The sequence below is a fragment of the Malania oleifera genome, chromosome 11 (assembly GCF_029873635.1).
Source record: "Malania oleifera isolate guangnan ecotype guangnan chromosome 11, ASM2987363v1, whole genome shotgun sequence".
NCBI classification, from domain to species: Eukaryota; Viridiplantae; Streptophyta; class Magnoliopsida; order Santalales; family Ximeniaceae; genus Malania; species Malania oleifera.
Window position 1 is genome coordinate 52,611,056 of NC_080427.1, and position 17,073 is coordinate 52,628,128.

A 17,073-nucleotide genomic window follows, 5' to 3' on the forward strand; every position below is an offset into this window, starting at 1 on the left:
ACAAGTAGAGTGACAATGGGTTACCATTACTCTACCTCATGCTTCTAGCACCAATAAATTTTTTTTGTGCGAGATCCATTAATTGAGATTGAGTGCATAGTAGAGGAGATACAAACCTTAATCCACCCAATTCATTACCTAAATCACTCTTCTAGGCATGTAGAGCAAAACTTCTAGTTCACATGATCATAGGCCCTTTTTATGTCCATATTATAAATTAAACATTTTTTTCCCTCTAAAATTCATATATTATTGAAATGGCACTTGTAAAATCCTTCTTTTTGACAATAATCATGTTGATTCTAGTTTGTCACCGGATGCGTAGCGGAAGCACACAATCACACACGAACGAATTAACAACCACTAATGCAATCACCCAATGATGAAATATACTCAAGAAGCAATCAAACAATAATAAGAAGAATAAAAAAGACAACTAGAATGCACAAGATTTATGTGGTTCGACAATAGCTTACGTCCACGGGAGCAGCACTTAGGTTTTCACTACGATTAGTGTCAAAGCTACAATCTTTGGGTTACAATATTGTTTAAGTATGAACTCAATGCGTACATAAGTGTCCTAGTATATCTAAACTACATCTGTATCTATTCTTTAGAGGAAAATCATTTAGATAAGCCTAATCTACAAGCCCTCGATTTGAAAATACGTAATCTGCGCTGTTAAACCGCCGACGATTTGGAGTAGAAGAAAACTCTTTGCAGCTACTACCTAAAATTGTCAATGGTTAGGCCCCAAACCGTTGATGGTTTGCCCTCCTTAGCTGTACCTTGCTTCTGTCCCTTTGTCCCTCTTATGACTTAGATTTCTTCGGTGCATGTGATCCGCTCTGAATATGAGCCACACCTCCAATAATCTCCACCTTGGCGAATATTCACCATTTTGGAAATATGAAGGAATAATCGTTGCTCCACCCAGGCCTATAGATCGGGACCCACCTCCCCTCTAACACCTGGAAACATAAACCAAGTCCAAGCCATACTTTAACTTGACCGTGGTAACAGGAACTTCACCTAACTGAACACCTAACTCCTTGAATGATCCTTCGAACCACAATGCTACATTGGCAACCTCAGTCTTTGCCAAAAACTTTGATCCAATTGTAACCAGCGCACCCTGAGACAGTACCCCAGACTTTCAACAAGTTTGGCCTTCACACAATGCACCCTGTTGTGAGCCTCCTGTCTTCCACGCCCCCTGTGTAGTCTTCATCTGCAAACCTCACAACTGGCGAAACACTTTGTTGCCTGCCGAAGTACCCAACTGCACTAGCGTAGGAAACCTTTAACTCGACCCGAACATCACTGTTCGTCCCCGAGTACTAAGAAGTAGACTATTTAGATTTTCCAACGGTGTACTGGTGACTAGTTTAACATTAACCATGCTAAATCTTACCAACAGTTGATCCCAAAAACCACTTTGAGATAACCATAATCTCCATGTAGTTTTGTCCATGAAGTCGTCCTGAGATAACACCAATTTCTCTGGAACTATAACTGCAAATTCACCCCGAGATAATCTCAATCTCCCAGTAACTTTACTCTTGCGAATCTCCAACCCAAGAACACTCTTGGCAGCGCTCAACACCTTCATGTCAACTTCCATTCTCAACAGAGTCCCCCGATTGATTTACCTCAGTTGGAACCTTCCTAGTAGTCAACATATCACTCACATAAAACCAAATAATACTTGCCCACTTGCAGCCTATCTCCCTTTCCCCCTTTGGGAGCACCACCAATCCCCCTGTCTGATTCTTATACAGTACCTCCATCTCCTCCACTATGGCACCAGTCCACCTATCCTTCTCCTGACTGTGCACTACCTCTTGAAAGGTAGTAGGATCCTTCCTGATAGTAATGGCTGCATAACGTAATCAAATCACATTTGGGTGGTGGCCTAATAATGCATCTAAGCCCATCGTGATCTAACTGGTCTCCTGAGTTCGAACTCCCTGCATCATGACCAATGTCATCTTTGCCTTGAGTCTGAAACTCCACCTACATCAAAATATCCTTTTTGTTCTAGTTTATCCTGTGATATTGCAAGTCTCTTGAGTTAGAACTCCCTGCAGTCCTGCCTTGAATCTCTAACTCCACTTGCACAACATTCTCATTGCTGCTACTGTAGCTTTCTGGCACCCGTTTCTCTTCATCTACCCGAGTACGTTGTCCCATGACTTTAAAACCTAAAACCATGTCTCCACCAATCATCACCCTGTTTGCCATTAGATCATCCAACTTGAATCCATCTTTCTTATATAATACAAAGATACACTGTCCGGACATAACACCAAGCCTAGATCCCACCTCACTAGAAACGTGCATAGCTGGACCTCCAAAGTCTACCGCAGAACCAGTCCCAACCTCTCCTGTAACTCTCCCATCTAGTGATACCTTTGGTGATCGATTAATCGAGAAACACACCATACTCGCTGACTTCACCAAGAAGTCCTTTGCAAGCCCTGCATACACCATGCCCTGCTAAAAAAACTCCTTGAACGCCATCCTACTCAATAACAATATCTGACCTGAGGAACTCTCTCTCAGTCTGGTACTCCACCTCGGTCACAAGTCACACCTAGCAAACAACTCCAACTTGTGCCGCATGAGATGCCCCTCGACCTTTTGTGATAACCTAACACAATACCCATGTCCAACCCGTGATGCTGCCTCCATGGGTCCCCAAACATCCACACCAATGTAGTTAAGAATACCCATTGTTTTGTGTGTGGTAACATTACACAAAATAAAATTTCTTGACTCAAAACTCTCAGCTGTAGCTCCATCTACAACTGTGTTACCCTGCAGTGTAAAGGGATTCCCTGCTATCATCTGTCCTTTCATCACCATCAATAAGCCATCACACACCATCATCGTCCCTCCTTTGGACTTGTAATTATACCAGTCACAATCCTAAGCACCCAATGATATCACATTTTTCCGTATATCGGGTACATGCCTTACCTCACATAACATCCTTACCACACTTTCATACATCTTGATCCTGATATCCCTTATTCAAATAACTTTGCAAACTGTACCGTTTCCCATTAGAACGGAACTAGGATTCATCAATCTATAAGTGGTGAACCAGGCTTTGTTGGGCGTCATGTGAAAAGAACATCTTGAGTTTAAGATCCAAGAACCCGTGAGGAGTTCTGAACCTGATGAAATAATAAGCATCTCACCATTACTACTCCTCGAGTCCCTTTCTTCAACTACATTCAAGAATTTTCACGAACCCTCTTGAGCTTTCGCCTTTCCCTTCTCCCACTCCAGACATTCCGATTTTATATGCCATAGTTTCCCGTGTTGGGAGTCCTAGCCTGGAGTATATAGTCTAGAGGGGGGGTGAATAGACTCTTTTTTTGAAATACGTATTTTTCTACAAAATAAAAATTCTTGGCAAGATACAAGAAATTATATCGCAATATAAATATAAATTATGCACAAGATATAAAATAAAACAGTGTAAGGGAGAGAAAGAACAACAACGGTATTTTTACGTTGTTCAGCACCAAGCCTACGTCCACGCCTTAGCACCAAGCCAAGGATTCCACAATCCATTAAAGATACTCCTTCACTGGCGGTGTAGACACCCCATTTTTACCCAGGCCCAATATTATTATCATTATTTTTAATATTATTATTATTTTGCTATTATTATTTTTATTACTATTATTATTATTATTATTATTATTATTATTAGTGTTTTTATTATCTTTATTTTATTATGTTATTATTATTATTATTTTTTATTTTCATTATTATTAATATTATTTTTAACTTTTATTATTATTAGTATTTTTATCTTTATTATTACTATTATTATTATTATTATTATTTATTTCTATTATTATTATTATTATTATTATTATTATTATTATCTGTTTTTGTTATTATTATTATTCTTATTATTTTATTATCATTATTATTTTTATTATTTTATTATTATTAGTATTTTTATTTATTCTTATTAATTTTCATTAGTCTTATTATTATTATTATTATTAATTTTCATTAGTATTATTATTATTATTATTATTTTTATCATTAATATTATTTATTTATTATTATTATTAGTATTATTACTATTTTGTTATTATCATTATTATTTTACTCCTTATTATTATTACTTATTTATTATTATTTTTATTATTTATGGGTAGCTAGGGTTTTGGGGAGCCTATTTATAGGCTCTTCTCACAGCACACAAGGGGGGCGCTGCGCACAGGAGCAGCAGCGGAGAAACACTGAAAAAAAAAAACTGTTTCTTTTCTCATCATCCGCAAGCCCAGACCCGAGGAAGCCTGTCTTCTTCTTCATCCTCCACCCATCTCCATTCTCCTCTCCGCCTCTCAATCTCACCCTCTCCCTGCAACCGCCAGAGATCCTTCACGACCATTCCCTGCTCACCATCCGACCATCACAGCAGACAGCAAACCAGCCCACAACCCGACGGACAGCAACCCAGCCACCATCCATCCTCTGCAGCGAACCACACCATCAACTCCGGCGTTCCACCTCGCGAAGCAGCTCTCCGCCAAAACAGCAACGCCAGCAGAATTCTTAGCAATCACTCCGGCAAGACTCACCACCCCGAGCCCAATCTCTCCCGCCTCCAGCCACGCACGGCAATCCAGCAGCCGCCGTCGTCGCCGTCAGTCCCACCACTCGCCGTTTTCGTCGTCACCGCCTCGTCGCCCATCCTCCGGCCACTAGCCTCTTCTCCGTCAGCCCACGGTAAGTCTGCGGTGAAGCTCCCTGCACCGCTCTATTGCACCCATAACTCACCCAGTGCAGCGCCTCCCCACGTGTATATACATGTTATATATATATATATTTTGAGTAGGTCATAAGTTAATATTTAAAAGCTTAAGTTTTTATTGAATATTATGTGAATAATAATTGATGTTGGGGTAGGGTTGTTTATTTTTTTTATGGGTAGGTTTTCAGGCTATTTATTATAAGGTGGTTTTCTTATCGTATATTCCTAACTAGAGTTTCCTGTTATTGTATTTTGTATGTATAAAAGTTCTTAATATTGTCTATTGAACCTAACCAATATTGTGATATCATTCATTATTATTGTTTATTATTGAGGATCATGATTATTTTATGTCTATATTTAGGTGTTAGGGTTTTACTTATTTCATATTAACATTGGTCACATATTTTTAGGATTTTGTTTATTTCATGTTGTTATAATCTTGAATACTTCGTATTACTTATCAATTTTAGGATTGTTGATTGAGTTCTATGTTATTGTTTTACATCATTTTAGGGCTTTTATTTATTTTCATGCCTGTATAGTATATATTGCTTATATGGGGTTCTTGATTGTATATTGCTTATAGGAAAGTTCCTGATCATTGTATGTTTTAATTGGAGGTTTTATCTTTGCATGACATGTTAGAACTTGCGTATTTAGGGTTTTGATTGCCATATGTTGTATTGAAGGTTTGACTTATCGCATGTCAATAATAGGGTTAATCGGTTCCCATATTTGTGGTTTTATGTATAAAGTTTGATTTATTTCCATCATATCATTATTGGTTTCCATATTTTAATCCTAAGATTGATTTGTTTCCTTAATTAATTGTTTATATATATGTGCATGTCCTTAACTGCGTGTTAATATTAAGGTAAGTATCATATTATCAAAATACGTATATTATCTTTGTTACTTCTATTATTTATTACCCTTATTATTATCATCATTAATGTATTATCTATTATTACTATTAATATTATTATTGTATTAATTATCTCTATTATTAGTACTATCATTATTCTCACTTGAAGCATACGTATATTCAATTGATTTATTTCAAGTACTTGTATTAACTTGTAATTATTTTAGTATTATTACAATTTTTTTATTAAATATTTTTGGTTTTTTATATCCTTATGATTTTATTGCGGGGGTATGAGCCTTCGGGCATCACGTACCTTAAGTTCTGAGGGAATATATGTATATATATTATATGTATATATTTATTTATTTATTTTTCATATGTAAGTATAAATTCATAAAAAAGGAGTAATTTAAAGACTTATTAGATTAACTTAGGGATAATTTCAAATTAATTAGGTACTGTTCGTAAGAACGGGCGCGTAGGGGGTGCTCGTACCTTCCCCTCGCGTAACCGAACTCCCGAGCCTAACTCTGGTAATGTAGACCTATTTTACCCCTAACGAGGTAGTCATCACGTGTTCTAACCACACTAAAGGTTAGTGGCGACTCCGACATTCCATGTTTTTCCATGAAAATATTTAATTGATTTTAATTTCGCCGCCCGGGGCACACGCGCTCCCGGGACGTCGCGACAGCTTGGCGACTCCGCTGGGGACATAGAGAGTCGAGCCATTAATTAGAAATTATCCCAAGTCCAAATTTAATAAAATTTTTAATTACTCCTTATTTTGTGAATATTGTAATTTGTAAATTACTTTGATTAATTGAAAATATTTTACTTCCATAATTTGTAAATAACCAAAATTAATTAAAAATATTTTGTTTCCTAATTTTGTGAATATTAATTGTAGATATTTTGTTTCCAAATATTCTGAATAAAGCATATTAATTGTAAGATATTTTGAATAAGTATATTAATTATAGATATTTTGTATACTAATCGTAAATATTTTGTTTCCTTATTTCCAAATTTTTTTGAATGAACATATTAATTGCATATATTGTGTTTCCTTATCTTTTGAATATATATATATTAATTGTAGATATCTTGTTTCCATATTGTTTATAGCATGTGAATAAATGTGGGGATAGTGGGATTAGGTTAAATTTAAATTCACACACTTTCACGCTCTATACCCGAGCTTTACCTGGTAAGATTAGATAGGGGTGTAATAGCGTTTGTCCCTTCGTAGCTTAAGCTTAATGGGACCTGCGAACTACCCCACTCAATGCGAGTTTTGTTCGGACCCCTATGGGGGAGGATGAAATTTCAAATTGGGGACCTTTTTGTCAATAGGGATTAGAGCCTACCCACACGTACTTATCCATAGTTTTTCCTTAACTAGGATAGAGCCATGAAAAACCTTGTATATACATACCTACCCTAGGTCGGGACAGGATCCATATCCTTCTCCATGTATAGTATATATATATATATATGTTGTACTTTGTATTACATCATACATTTTGCGTCCAGTTTTGCATACTACTTAGTCAGTATTCAGAAAAAGCCCAGTAATGAGACAAAGGCCCATCCTTTCAAAATGAAGCACTTGGCCCTACTATTTTAAAATATGGGTCGGCCCAACCCTTTTCAAATAACTCGGGCCCAATTTTTTTGAGAAAAAACAAGTATAGGCCCAACCTTTTCCTAAGTAAAAATTCGACCCAGACCTAATTTTCCAAAAGGGGTCAAACCCAGTTTTCAAAAATGGTATTTGGCCCTATTACCCTAAAAATCCGGGCCAATATTTTCTAAACAATCCAAGCCTAAATCCTTTTAAAACTAGGGCCTGATCCCATCATGAAATATATTGAAGCCCATATTTTAATATACTTAAGGCCCAAGTGCATATTAAAGTCCACAAGCCCGTATTGAACAAATCCAGTGGGTTGACCAACCTGGGTCAACCCCAACCTCAGATCATAATTTGACCCCTCATAGAATCTGAGGTACATGGACCGTCATCAAGGAAAAGAATGATTGAGGGAAGAATTGAAATGAAATCGTGGCCCATCAATGGTCATGTTAATCTTGAAATCTCTCATTAATGGGATTTTTCCTAGAATGCTGACAAAGTAGTTAGTTAGGTTACATTGCATCCATGCATTCATGCATAATTTCACACATAATCATGCACGATAGGTCACATGCATAGTCATATCTCTATTTGTATGTGTAATTGCACTAGTTACATCCATGCACAAACATTCATTGCATCCATGCTTTCATGCATAATTTCACACATAATCATCCACGATAGGTCACATGCATGTTCATATCTCTATTTGTATGAGTAATTGCACTAGTTACATCCATGCACAAACATTTATTGCATCCCATGGTCATGCATTAAATACTCACACATTTATGCTTTACATAATCATGCATTCAGTTCTAAAAAGGAAGTTTTGGTCCACAGCTCTCTCAAGGAAAGAAGTCGTTTGAGTAGCAAAAAGCAATAATTGAGACCACTACACATCAGTACAATACCCGAAGAAAGGCAAAAGAAATGAGCGAACAGTTAGAAAATAGGGTCCTGGGCATAGAACAAGGACAAGAAGAATTGATTGAAAAAATGAGCAAAATTATGGAATTATTGATGAACAAAGGAAAAGCGGTACAGAATAATCCTGAGACAGATACGGACCCTATTCACCCTCCAGGGTTCACCCTAAATCATGGACAAACATTAGCTCCACCACCGGGCGTCATGGGGGATCCAATGCCAAATATACCTCCGTTCATCCCAATTGTGCCAGCACAGGGGTTTCCAGTGGCAGAGATTTCCCCCTTAGCAACTCCTGATATGGGGATAAATAGATTTGAGTCTGAGCATCGTTGTGACGTATTGGAGGAGCATTTGAAAGCAATTGAAGGGTATAATACATTTGACTCCGTTGATCCTAATGACCTTTGCCTGGTGCCAAAGGTCACTCTGCTGCCAAAATTCAAGATGCCGGATTTTGAAAAATTTGATGGAACCCACTGTCCTCGAACCCATTTGCGCCTTTATTGCCAGAAAATGGCTGCGCACACTGATGATGAGAGGCTGATGATGCATTGCTTTCAAGATAGTTTGACTGGAGCAGCTATCAGATGGTACATTCAGCAGGATCGAGCTCGAATCCGTACTTAGAAAGATCTGGCAAATTCCTTCATAGCCCAGTACCGCCACGTGATAGAAATGGCACCTGATCGCATGACCCTACAAAGCATGCAAATGAAACCTAACGAAACATTCAGAGAATATGCATATAGATGGAGGGACATGTCCATCCAAGTGAGCCCTCCAGTGGAAGATAGGGAGGCTATCTCCCTATTCATGAATACTTGAAAGATCCCTACTTTAGACATCTCCTAGGGGTAACCCCACATGACTTTATGGATATTGTTTCTACTGGAGAGAGAATTGAAACAGCCATCAAAGTCGGAAGAACCAAAAGTGGTGATGCAGAAACTGACCCGAGTAAGAGGAAGAAAGACGAGGAAGCACAGATGATTCAGGGGCATCATTACCAAGAGGGTAAAACCCGGTGGACAAATAAGAATTTTGCTTACAAGCCCACAGTCCATCAGATAGTGCATTCAGGTGCGCAACCCCAAGTAGTTTCCTTCGGACCTAAGCCTATTTCAAGGCAGCTAAATGTTCAGGATACGGGAGGGAGCCCCCTAATGGAAAGAAAGAGAAAAGAAGTTCAACCTATTCCGATGACTTATGCAGAATTGTTCCCTCAATTGGTGGAAATCCAAATGGTTGCACCAATACCAGGATTGTTGCTACAATCCCCTTTCCCAAGGTGGTATGACCCAAATGCTCGATGCGAGTATCATTCTGGGGCAATAGGTCATTCAATCGAGAAATGTTGGCATTTCAAGCATAAAGTACAAACCTTAAGAGATTTGGGTCTATTGGCAATTGAGGTGGAGGAGCCTGTTGTGCAACATTAAAAGAATATTTTGAAGTTCAAATCAATCAGAGAAGTACAACAAGTTTTGAACCAGAGATATTCCGCATATAGTCTGAATAAATGGGTTTACTTTTTGACCATGGAAACAGAGAAATACAAGTGGCAAGCTTTTGATTGTTCACCCCCTTCAGGGATGCTTTTATTTTCTTTTGTTTTTTTCTTTCTTTTGTTGCAATTTATTAAAGGTTTTGTCTCCGAAATTTCATTTTCTATCAAAGAAATGAAATTATGCATTTTCGTATATCACTTGCATCGAGAGTTCAATGTCCGAAAGTTTGTTTACTCATGTTTCTTGCTAAGATAAGGAAAATAAAATACCAGTATTCATGAACCAAAAGCAGGTGTTAGTTATGAAAAATTCAAGCTACGAGATGAAAATAAAGGAAGATGAAACAATGTTCGTCACTCGATGAGTTCAAATACTGCGAAGAAGTTCTGAAAGCCTTAGTAAAATATATGTTGGTTCCATGATTCTCATGTCAGTCCGCTAATCAAGTTTTGATCGAATGATAGATGGCCATCTTTGGCCGACCAGTTATCCCTAAAAAGAACCAAATATTGATTTACCAATTGTTAACCAAGTTGAGCCTGAATGTTAAACTAGTCTTTTCTTAAAAGCCAGTTCACCAAAAAGTTAACCTGGGTTGGGTCTCCTAGCGTTTGGCAAGTCATATGAGACAACAATGGGCTATCGAAATGATGGCAGGCCCTTTTTCTGCTACCTAAAAGAAATTCAAAGAAGAAATCTCTTGGAAGCCCTTTTGAGCCTGAAAAATTCATTTATTGATTAACCCGTCAAAGGATCACACCCCACATTGGAGCAGTTTTTAAAAAAAAAAAAAAAAAATCAGTCCCAAATGGAATTCAAATGAAAATGAAGTTAAGATTCCTTCATAAAAGGAAAAGCAAAAGTTGCGATAAAAGAGAAGGAAGAAGAAAAGGAAGAAGAAAGAAAAACAAGGGACATACTACACATGTGATCTTTGACCAAATTACCCTTGATAAACTCGACGATTTTGAGCCTTATTTAACTATTTTCTTCTTTAACCCAAACCCTAGCCTGCATTACAGTCCAAATGAAAGTCCTGACCAGATTGGTATACATTGTTGTATCAAATGATTTCTCAGACGCAATATTGTGTCCGAACTACGTAATGACCTGATCCTGAAAGGGTACGTAGGCAACTTGTCCAAATGACAAGTTCGGTCAATACCTTGCAGAAACCCCAAACTGGGGCAAACGTTATGAGGGGATGGGATTTTTGAGCCTTGGTTTCCCCTTTATTTTGAAAACTCATATTCCTAAGCCTACATTTCGTCCTAAGTCTTAAAGACCATCTTGAGATCAAAACATGGGTTGGACTTGGCTGAACTAGGGGCAACCATTAAACAAGAGGTTCCTAATGGTTTCATGGCAGAACAAGGTAAAAGAATAGTTCCCCAATAAAACAAGGGCAATCGGTGAAAGAAGAAAATCAGCTATTTAGTTCGAAAAGGTAGCACCATCATCGTAGGGTTCTCGAATACTGGTATGAAATTTTCCGTTGAAATAGCATGTAAACACAGTAAAACATCTATTTTGTGCATATGGCCTTTTGATTTAGCAAGTTGATGTCCTAAATGCATGATCATTCATCATTCATTCCTCCATAAAAAAAAAAAAAAAAAAAAAAGAAGGAAAAAATTCCATTCTTCAAAAGCTCCAAAAGGAGGACGGATGGTCAAAAGGGCTTAATCACGGACACATTCGCCAAAAGATGATCCTTGTGAAAGACAGGTAAAATGGTCAAGAATAGTTACAGATGTACCAAAATGATGCAAACTCCGTGTTGAGTTCCAGTGACGCTGATTTGGGTGCCTTAGTGTCGAAGCCAAATTTGAAGCCAATATCAATAACAAACGATGGTAACTGGGGCAGATTCTGGGTTGAGTTTTGTTTGGACTAATTCCAATGCCGTCATATCAGAGTGCACGATGAAAACATAACCAAGATCAGTGGACGAGGATCGAAACTGGGGCAGTTTTTCAGTTCCATTGGAGCAAATTCAGGAGCTTTCAAGACAGGAATCAAAGTCAAAAACACGGTCATGACCAGTGGCATGTAAACACTAGGGCAGATTTTGAGTGCCTTTTGGAATTTGAAACATGGCCAGAATCAGCAGGCACACCTGAGATCAGAGATTGGGTTGTTGATTACAAGCACGTTGGAAGGAGAAAAGATTCATGCATTACCATACATCCCATGCATTGCATAATAAAGGAAATACGAAGGGCATCTCATGCAACATGCATACATCTTTGCATTCATGCATCATTATGCACAGATAACAACATATCACTGCATTTTTGCATCTTAGGTAGCAACATGCATACATATAGCAATAGAGCACCATTCACTCATACTTGCTTGGTTGAATAAACTTCTGAATAATTCTTTTGCATCATTGACTGAGCCATTCTTATCTAGACATATTTTGAAACTGGGGCAGCTGGCCCCTATGCACAGATTGACATACTTTGAAACTGTGGCAGTTGACCCCAGGAAGCAATTGATGCATTGGTTGTTGAGTCTCAAAGAGGGTGATCTATGGATAGCCAAAGAAGCTTGGGTTTTTGTTCCCGATCGATAATCCCCGATAGAATAATTCTGAACCCTACACTTGAGGACATTTTCCAGAAGAATCTTATGGTCTCGCACCCGATTGATCACCCTCACTAGAGTAACCATTTTCCAAAATACTGATCGTCCAAAAGATCTCAGGACTTGGCACCTAATTGATCATCCTTAGTGAAGAATTTTTCAAGACTTAAAACCCATATGAGCTTATTCTTCAAAGAGTCTCGGGATCTTGCACGCGATTAATCATCCTCAGTGGAGCAAATTTTCAGGACTTAGAACCTTATGCTTGAGGACACTTTCCAGAAAATCTCAAGACTTCGTACCCGATTCATCCTCACCCATACAGGGTAACCATTTCCTTGGTCCTAATTGAGCCATCTACATTGAAATTAAGGCATCGGTCCTCATATCCAAAAATGGTGTTGTTCATGATCACACCGAGGTGTTGGATCACCTCAAAGCTTTCTTGATTATCTCATTCATGCTAGTAGTTTCATCCAATTTGTTTTGATCATCTTATTGACCCTTCGTGGTCCCATTTTATTGACCCTTCGTGGTCCCACCTTATTGATCCATCGTGGTCCCACCTTATTGACCCTTCGCGGTCCCACCTTGTTGACCTATCACGGTCCCATTCTTATTGACCCATCGCAGTCCCATCCTATTGACCCTTCGTGGTCCCACCGTATTGACCCATCGTGGTCCCACCTTATTGACCATTCGCGGTCCTACCTTATTAACCTATCATGGTCCCATTCTTATTGACCAATCACGGTCACATTCTTATTGACCCGTCGCGGTCCCACCTTATTGACCCATCGCGGTCCCACCTTATTGACCTATCATGGTCCCATTCTTATTAACCCATCGCGGTCCCACCTTATTGACCCTTCGCGGTCCCACCTTATTGACCCTTCGCGGTCCCACTCTTATTGACCATTCGCAGTCCCACCTTATTGACCATTCATGGTCCCACCTTATTGACCTATCACGGTCCCATTCTTATTGACCTATCACGGTCCCATTCTTATTGACCCATCGCGGTCCCACCTTATTGACCCTTCGCAGTCCCACCTTATTGACCTATCGCGGTCCCACCTTATTGACCCTTCGTGGTCCCACCTTATTGACCTATCACGGTCCCATTTTTATTGACCCATCGCGGTCCCATCTTATCGACCATTCACAGTCCCACTTTATTGACCCTTTGCAGTCCCACTCTTATTGACCATTCGCAGTCCCACCTTATTGACCATTCACGATCCCACCTTATTGACCCTTCAGTGAACTATAGCTCGGGTTCCTACACCCGGTGCAAGTCACCCTCCGTGAACTATAGCTCGGGTTCCTACACCCGGTGCAAGTCACCCCTCGTGAACTATAGCTCGGGTTCCTACACCCGATGCAAGTCACCCCTCATGAACTATAGCTCGGGTTCCTACACCTGGTGCAAGTCGCCCTTCCGTGAACTATAGCTCGGGTTCCTACACCCGGTGCAAGTCACCCTTTTGTGAACTATAGCTCGGGTTCCTACACCCGGTGCGAGTCACCTCTCATGAACTATAGCTCGGGTTCCTACACCCGGTGCAAGTCACCCTTTTGTGAACTATAGCTCGGGTTCCTACACCCGGTGCGAGTCACCTCTCATGAACTATAGCTCGGGTTCCTACACCCGGTGCAAGTCACCCTCCATGAACTATAGCTCAGGTTCCTACACCCGGTGCAAGTCACCCTTCATGAACTATAGCTCGGGTTACTACACCCAGTGCAAGTCACCCTCCGTGAACTATAGCTCGGGTTCCTACACCCGGTGCAAGTCACCCTTCGTGAACTATAGCTCGGGTTCCTAAACCCGGTGCAAGTCACCGTCCGTGAACTATAGCTCGGGTTCCTACACCCGGTGCAAGTCACCCTTCGTGAACTATAGCTCGGGTTCCTACACCCGGTGCGAATCACCTCTCATGAACTATAGCTCGGGTTTCTACACCCGGTGCAAGTCCCCATCCTTGAACTATAGTTCGGGTTCCTACACTCGACGCAAGTCATTTTCATGTGCTCTCAAGCATACTTGCAAATTGGTTTTCACAAATCATTTTGGTCTCTTTGTTACACTGGGCCCGGTCCAAAATTAGCGTCTTTTATCTTTGCAGGCTTGTTGCTACAAATAACGTAGGAGAGTTCCTACTTTTACTTTGAAGCGACGAAGCCTACAAAGAGGGGTAGCTGTAGACACCCCATTTTTACCCAGGCCCAATATTATTATCATTATTTTTAATATTATTATTATTTTGCTATTATTATTATTTTTATTACTATTATTATTATTATTATTATTATTATTATTATTAGTGTTTTTATTATCTTTATTTTATTATGTTATTATTATTATTATTTTTTATTTTCATTATTATTAATATTATTTTTAACTTTTATTATTAGTAGTATTTTTATCTTTATTATTACTATTATTATTATTATTTATTTCTGTTATTATTATTATTATTATTATTATTTGTTTTGTTATTATTATTATTCTTATTATTTTATTATCATTATTATTATTATTATTTTATTGTTATTAGTATTTTTATTTATTCTTATTAATTTTCATTAGTCTTATTATTATTATTATTATTTTATTTATTATTATTATTATTATTAATTTTCATTAGTATTATTATTATTATTATTATTATTATTATTATTATTTTTATCATTAATATTATTTATTTATTATTATTATTAGTATTTTTATCTTTATTATTATTATTATTAGTATTATTACTATTTTGTTATTATCATTATTATTTCACTCCTTATTATTATTACTTATTTATTATTATTTTTATTATTTATGGGTAGCTAGGGTTTTGGGGAGCCTATTTATAGGCTCTTCTCATAGCACACAAGGGGGGCGCTGTGCACAGGAGCAGCAGCGGAGAAACACTGAAAAAAAAAAACTGTTTCTTTTCTCATCATCCGCAAGCCCAGACCTGAGGAAGCCCGTCTTCTTCTTCATCCTCCACCCATCTCTATTCTCCTCTCCGCCCCTCAATCTCACCCTCTCCCTGCAACCGCCAGAGATCCTTCACGACCATTCCCTGCTCACCATCCGGCCATCACAGCAGACAGCAAACCAGCCCACAACCCGACGGACAGCAACCCAGCCACCATCCATCCTCTGCAGCAAACCACACCATCAACTCCGGCGTTCCACCTCCCGAAGCAGCTCTCCGCCAAAACAGCAACGCCAGCAGAATTCTTAGCAATCACTCCGGCAAGACTCACCACCCCGAGCCCAATCTCTCCCGCCTCCGGCCACGCACGGCAACCCAGCAGCCGCCGTCGTCGCCGTCAGTCCCACCACTCGCCGTTTTCGTCGTCACCGCCTCGTCGCCCATCCTCCGACCACTAGCCTCTTCTTCGTCAGCCCACGGCAAGTCTGCGGTGAAGCTCCCTGCACCGCTCTATTGCACCCATAACTCACCCAGTGCAGCGCCTCCCCACGTGTATATACATGTTTTATATATATATATATATATATATATATATATATATATATTTTGAGTAGGTCATAAGTTAATATTTAAAAGCTTAAGTTTTTATTGAATATTATGTGAAAATTAATTGATGTTGGGGTAGGGTTGTTTATTTTTTTTATGGGCAGGTTTTCAGGCTATTTATTATAAGGTGGTTTTCTTATCGTATATTCCTAACTAGAGTTTCCTGTTATTGTATTTTGTATGTATAAAAGTACTTAATATTGTCTATTGAACCTAACCAATATTGTGATATCATTCATTATTATTGTTTATTATTGAGGATCATGATTATTTTATGTCTATATTTAGGTGTTAGGGTTTTACTTATTTCATATTAACATTGGTCACATATTTTTAGGATTTTGTTTATTTCATGTTGTTATAATCTTGAATACTTCGTATTACTTATCAATTTTAGGATTGTTGATTGAGTTCTATGTTATTGTTTTACATCATTTTAGGGCTTTTATTTATTTTCATGCCTGTATAGTATATATTGCTTATATGGGGTTCTTGATTGTATATTGCTTATAGGAAAGTTCCTGATCATTGTATGTTTTAATTGGAGGTTTTATCTTTGCATGACATGTTAGAACTTACGTATTTAGGGTTTTGATTGTCATATGCTGTATTGAAGGTTTGACTTATCGCATGTCAATAATAGGGTTAATCGGTTCCCATATTTGTGGTTTTATGTATAAAGTTTGATTTATTTCCATCATATCATTATTGGTTTCCATATTTTAATCCTAAGAATGATTTGTTTCCTTAATTAATTGTTTATATATATGTGCATGTCCTTAACTGCGTGTTAATATTAAGGTAAGTATCATATTATCAAAATACGTATATTATCTTTGTTACTTCTATTATTTATTACCCTTATTATTATCATCATTAATGTATTATCTATTATTACTATTAATATTATTATTGTATTAATTATCTCTATTATTAGTACTATCATTATTCTCACTTGAAGCATACGTATATTCAATTGATTTATTTCAAGTACTTGTATTAACTTGTAATTATTTTAGTATTATTACATTTTTTTTATTAAATATTTTTAGTTTTTTATATCCCTATGATTTTATTGCGGGGGTATGAGCCTTTGGGCATCACGTACCTTAAGTTTTGAGGGAATATATGTATATATATTATATGTATATATTTATTTATTTATTTTTCATATGTAAGTATAAATTCATAAAAAAGGAGTA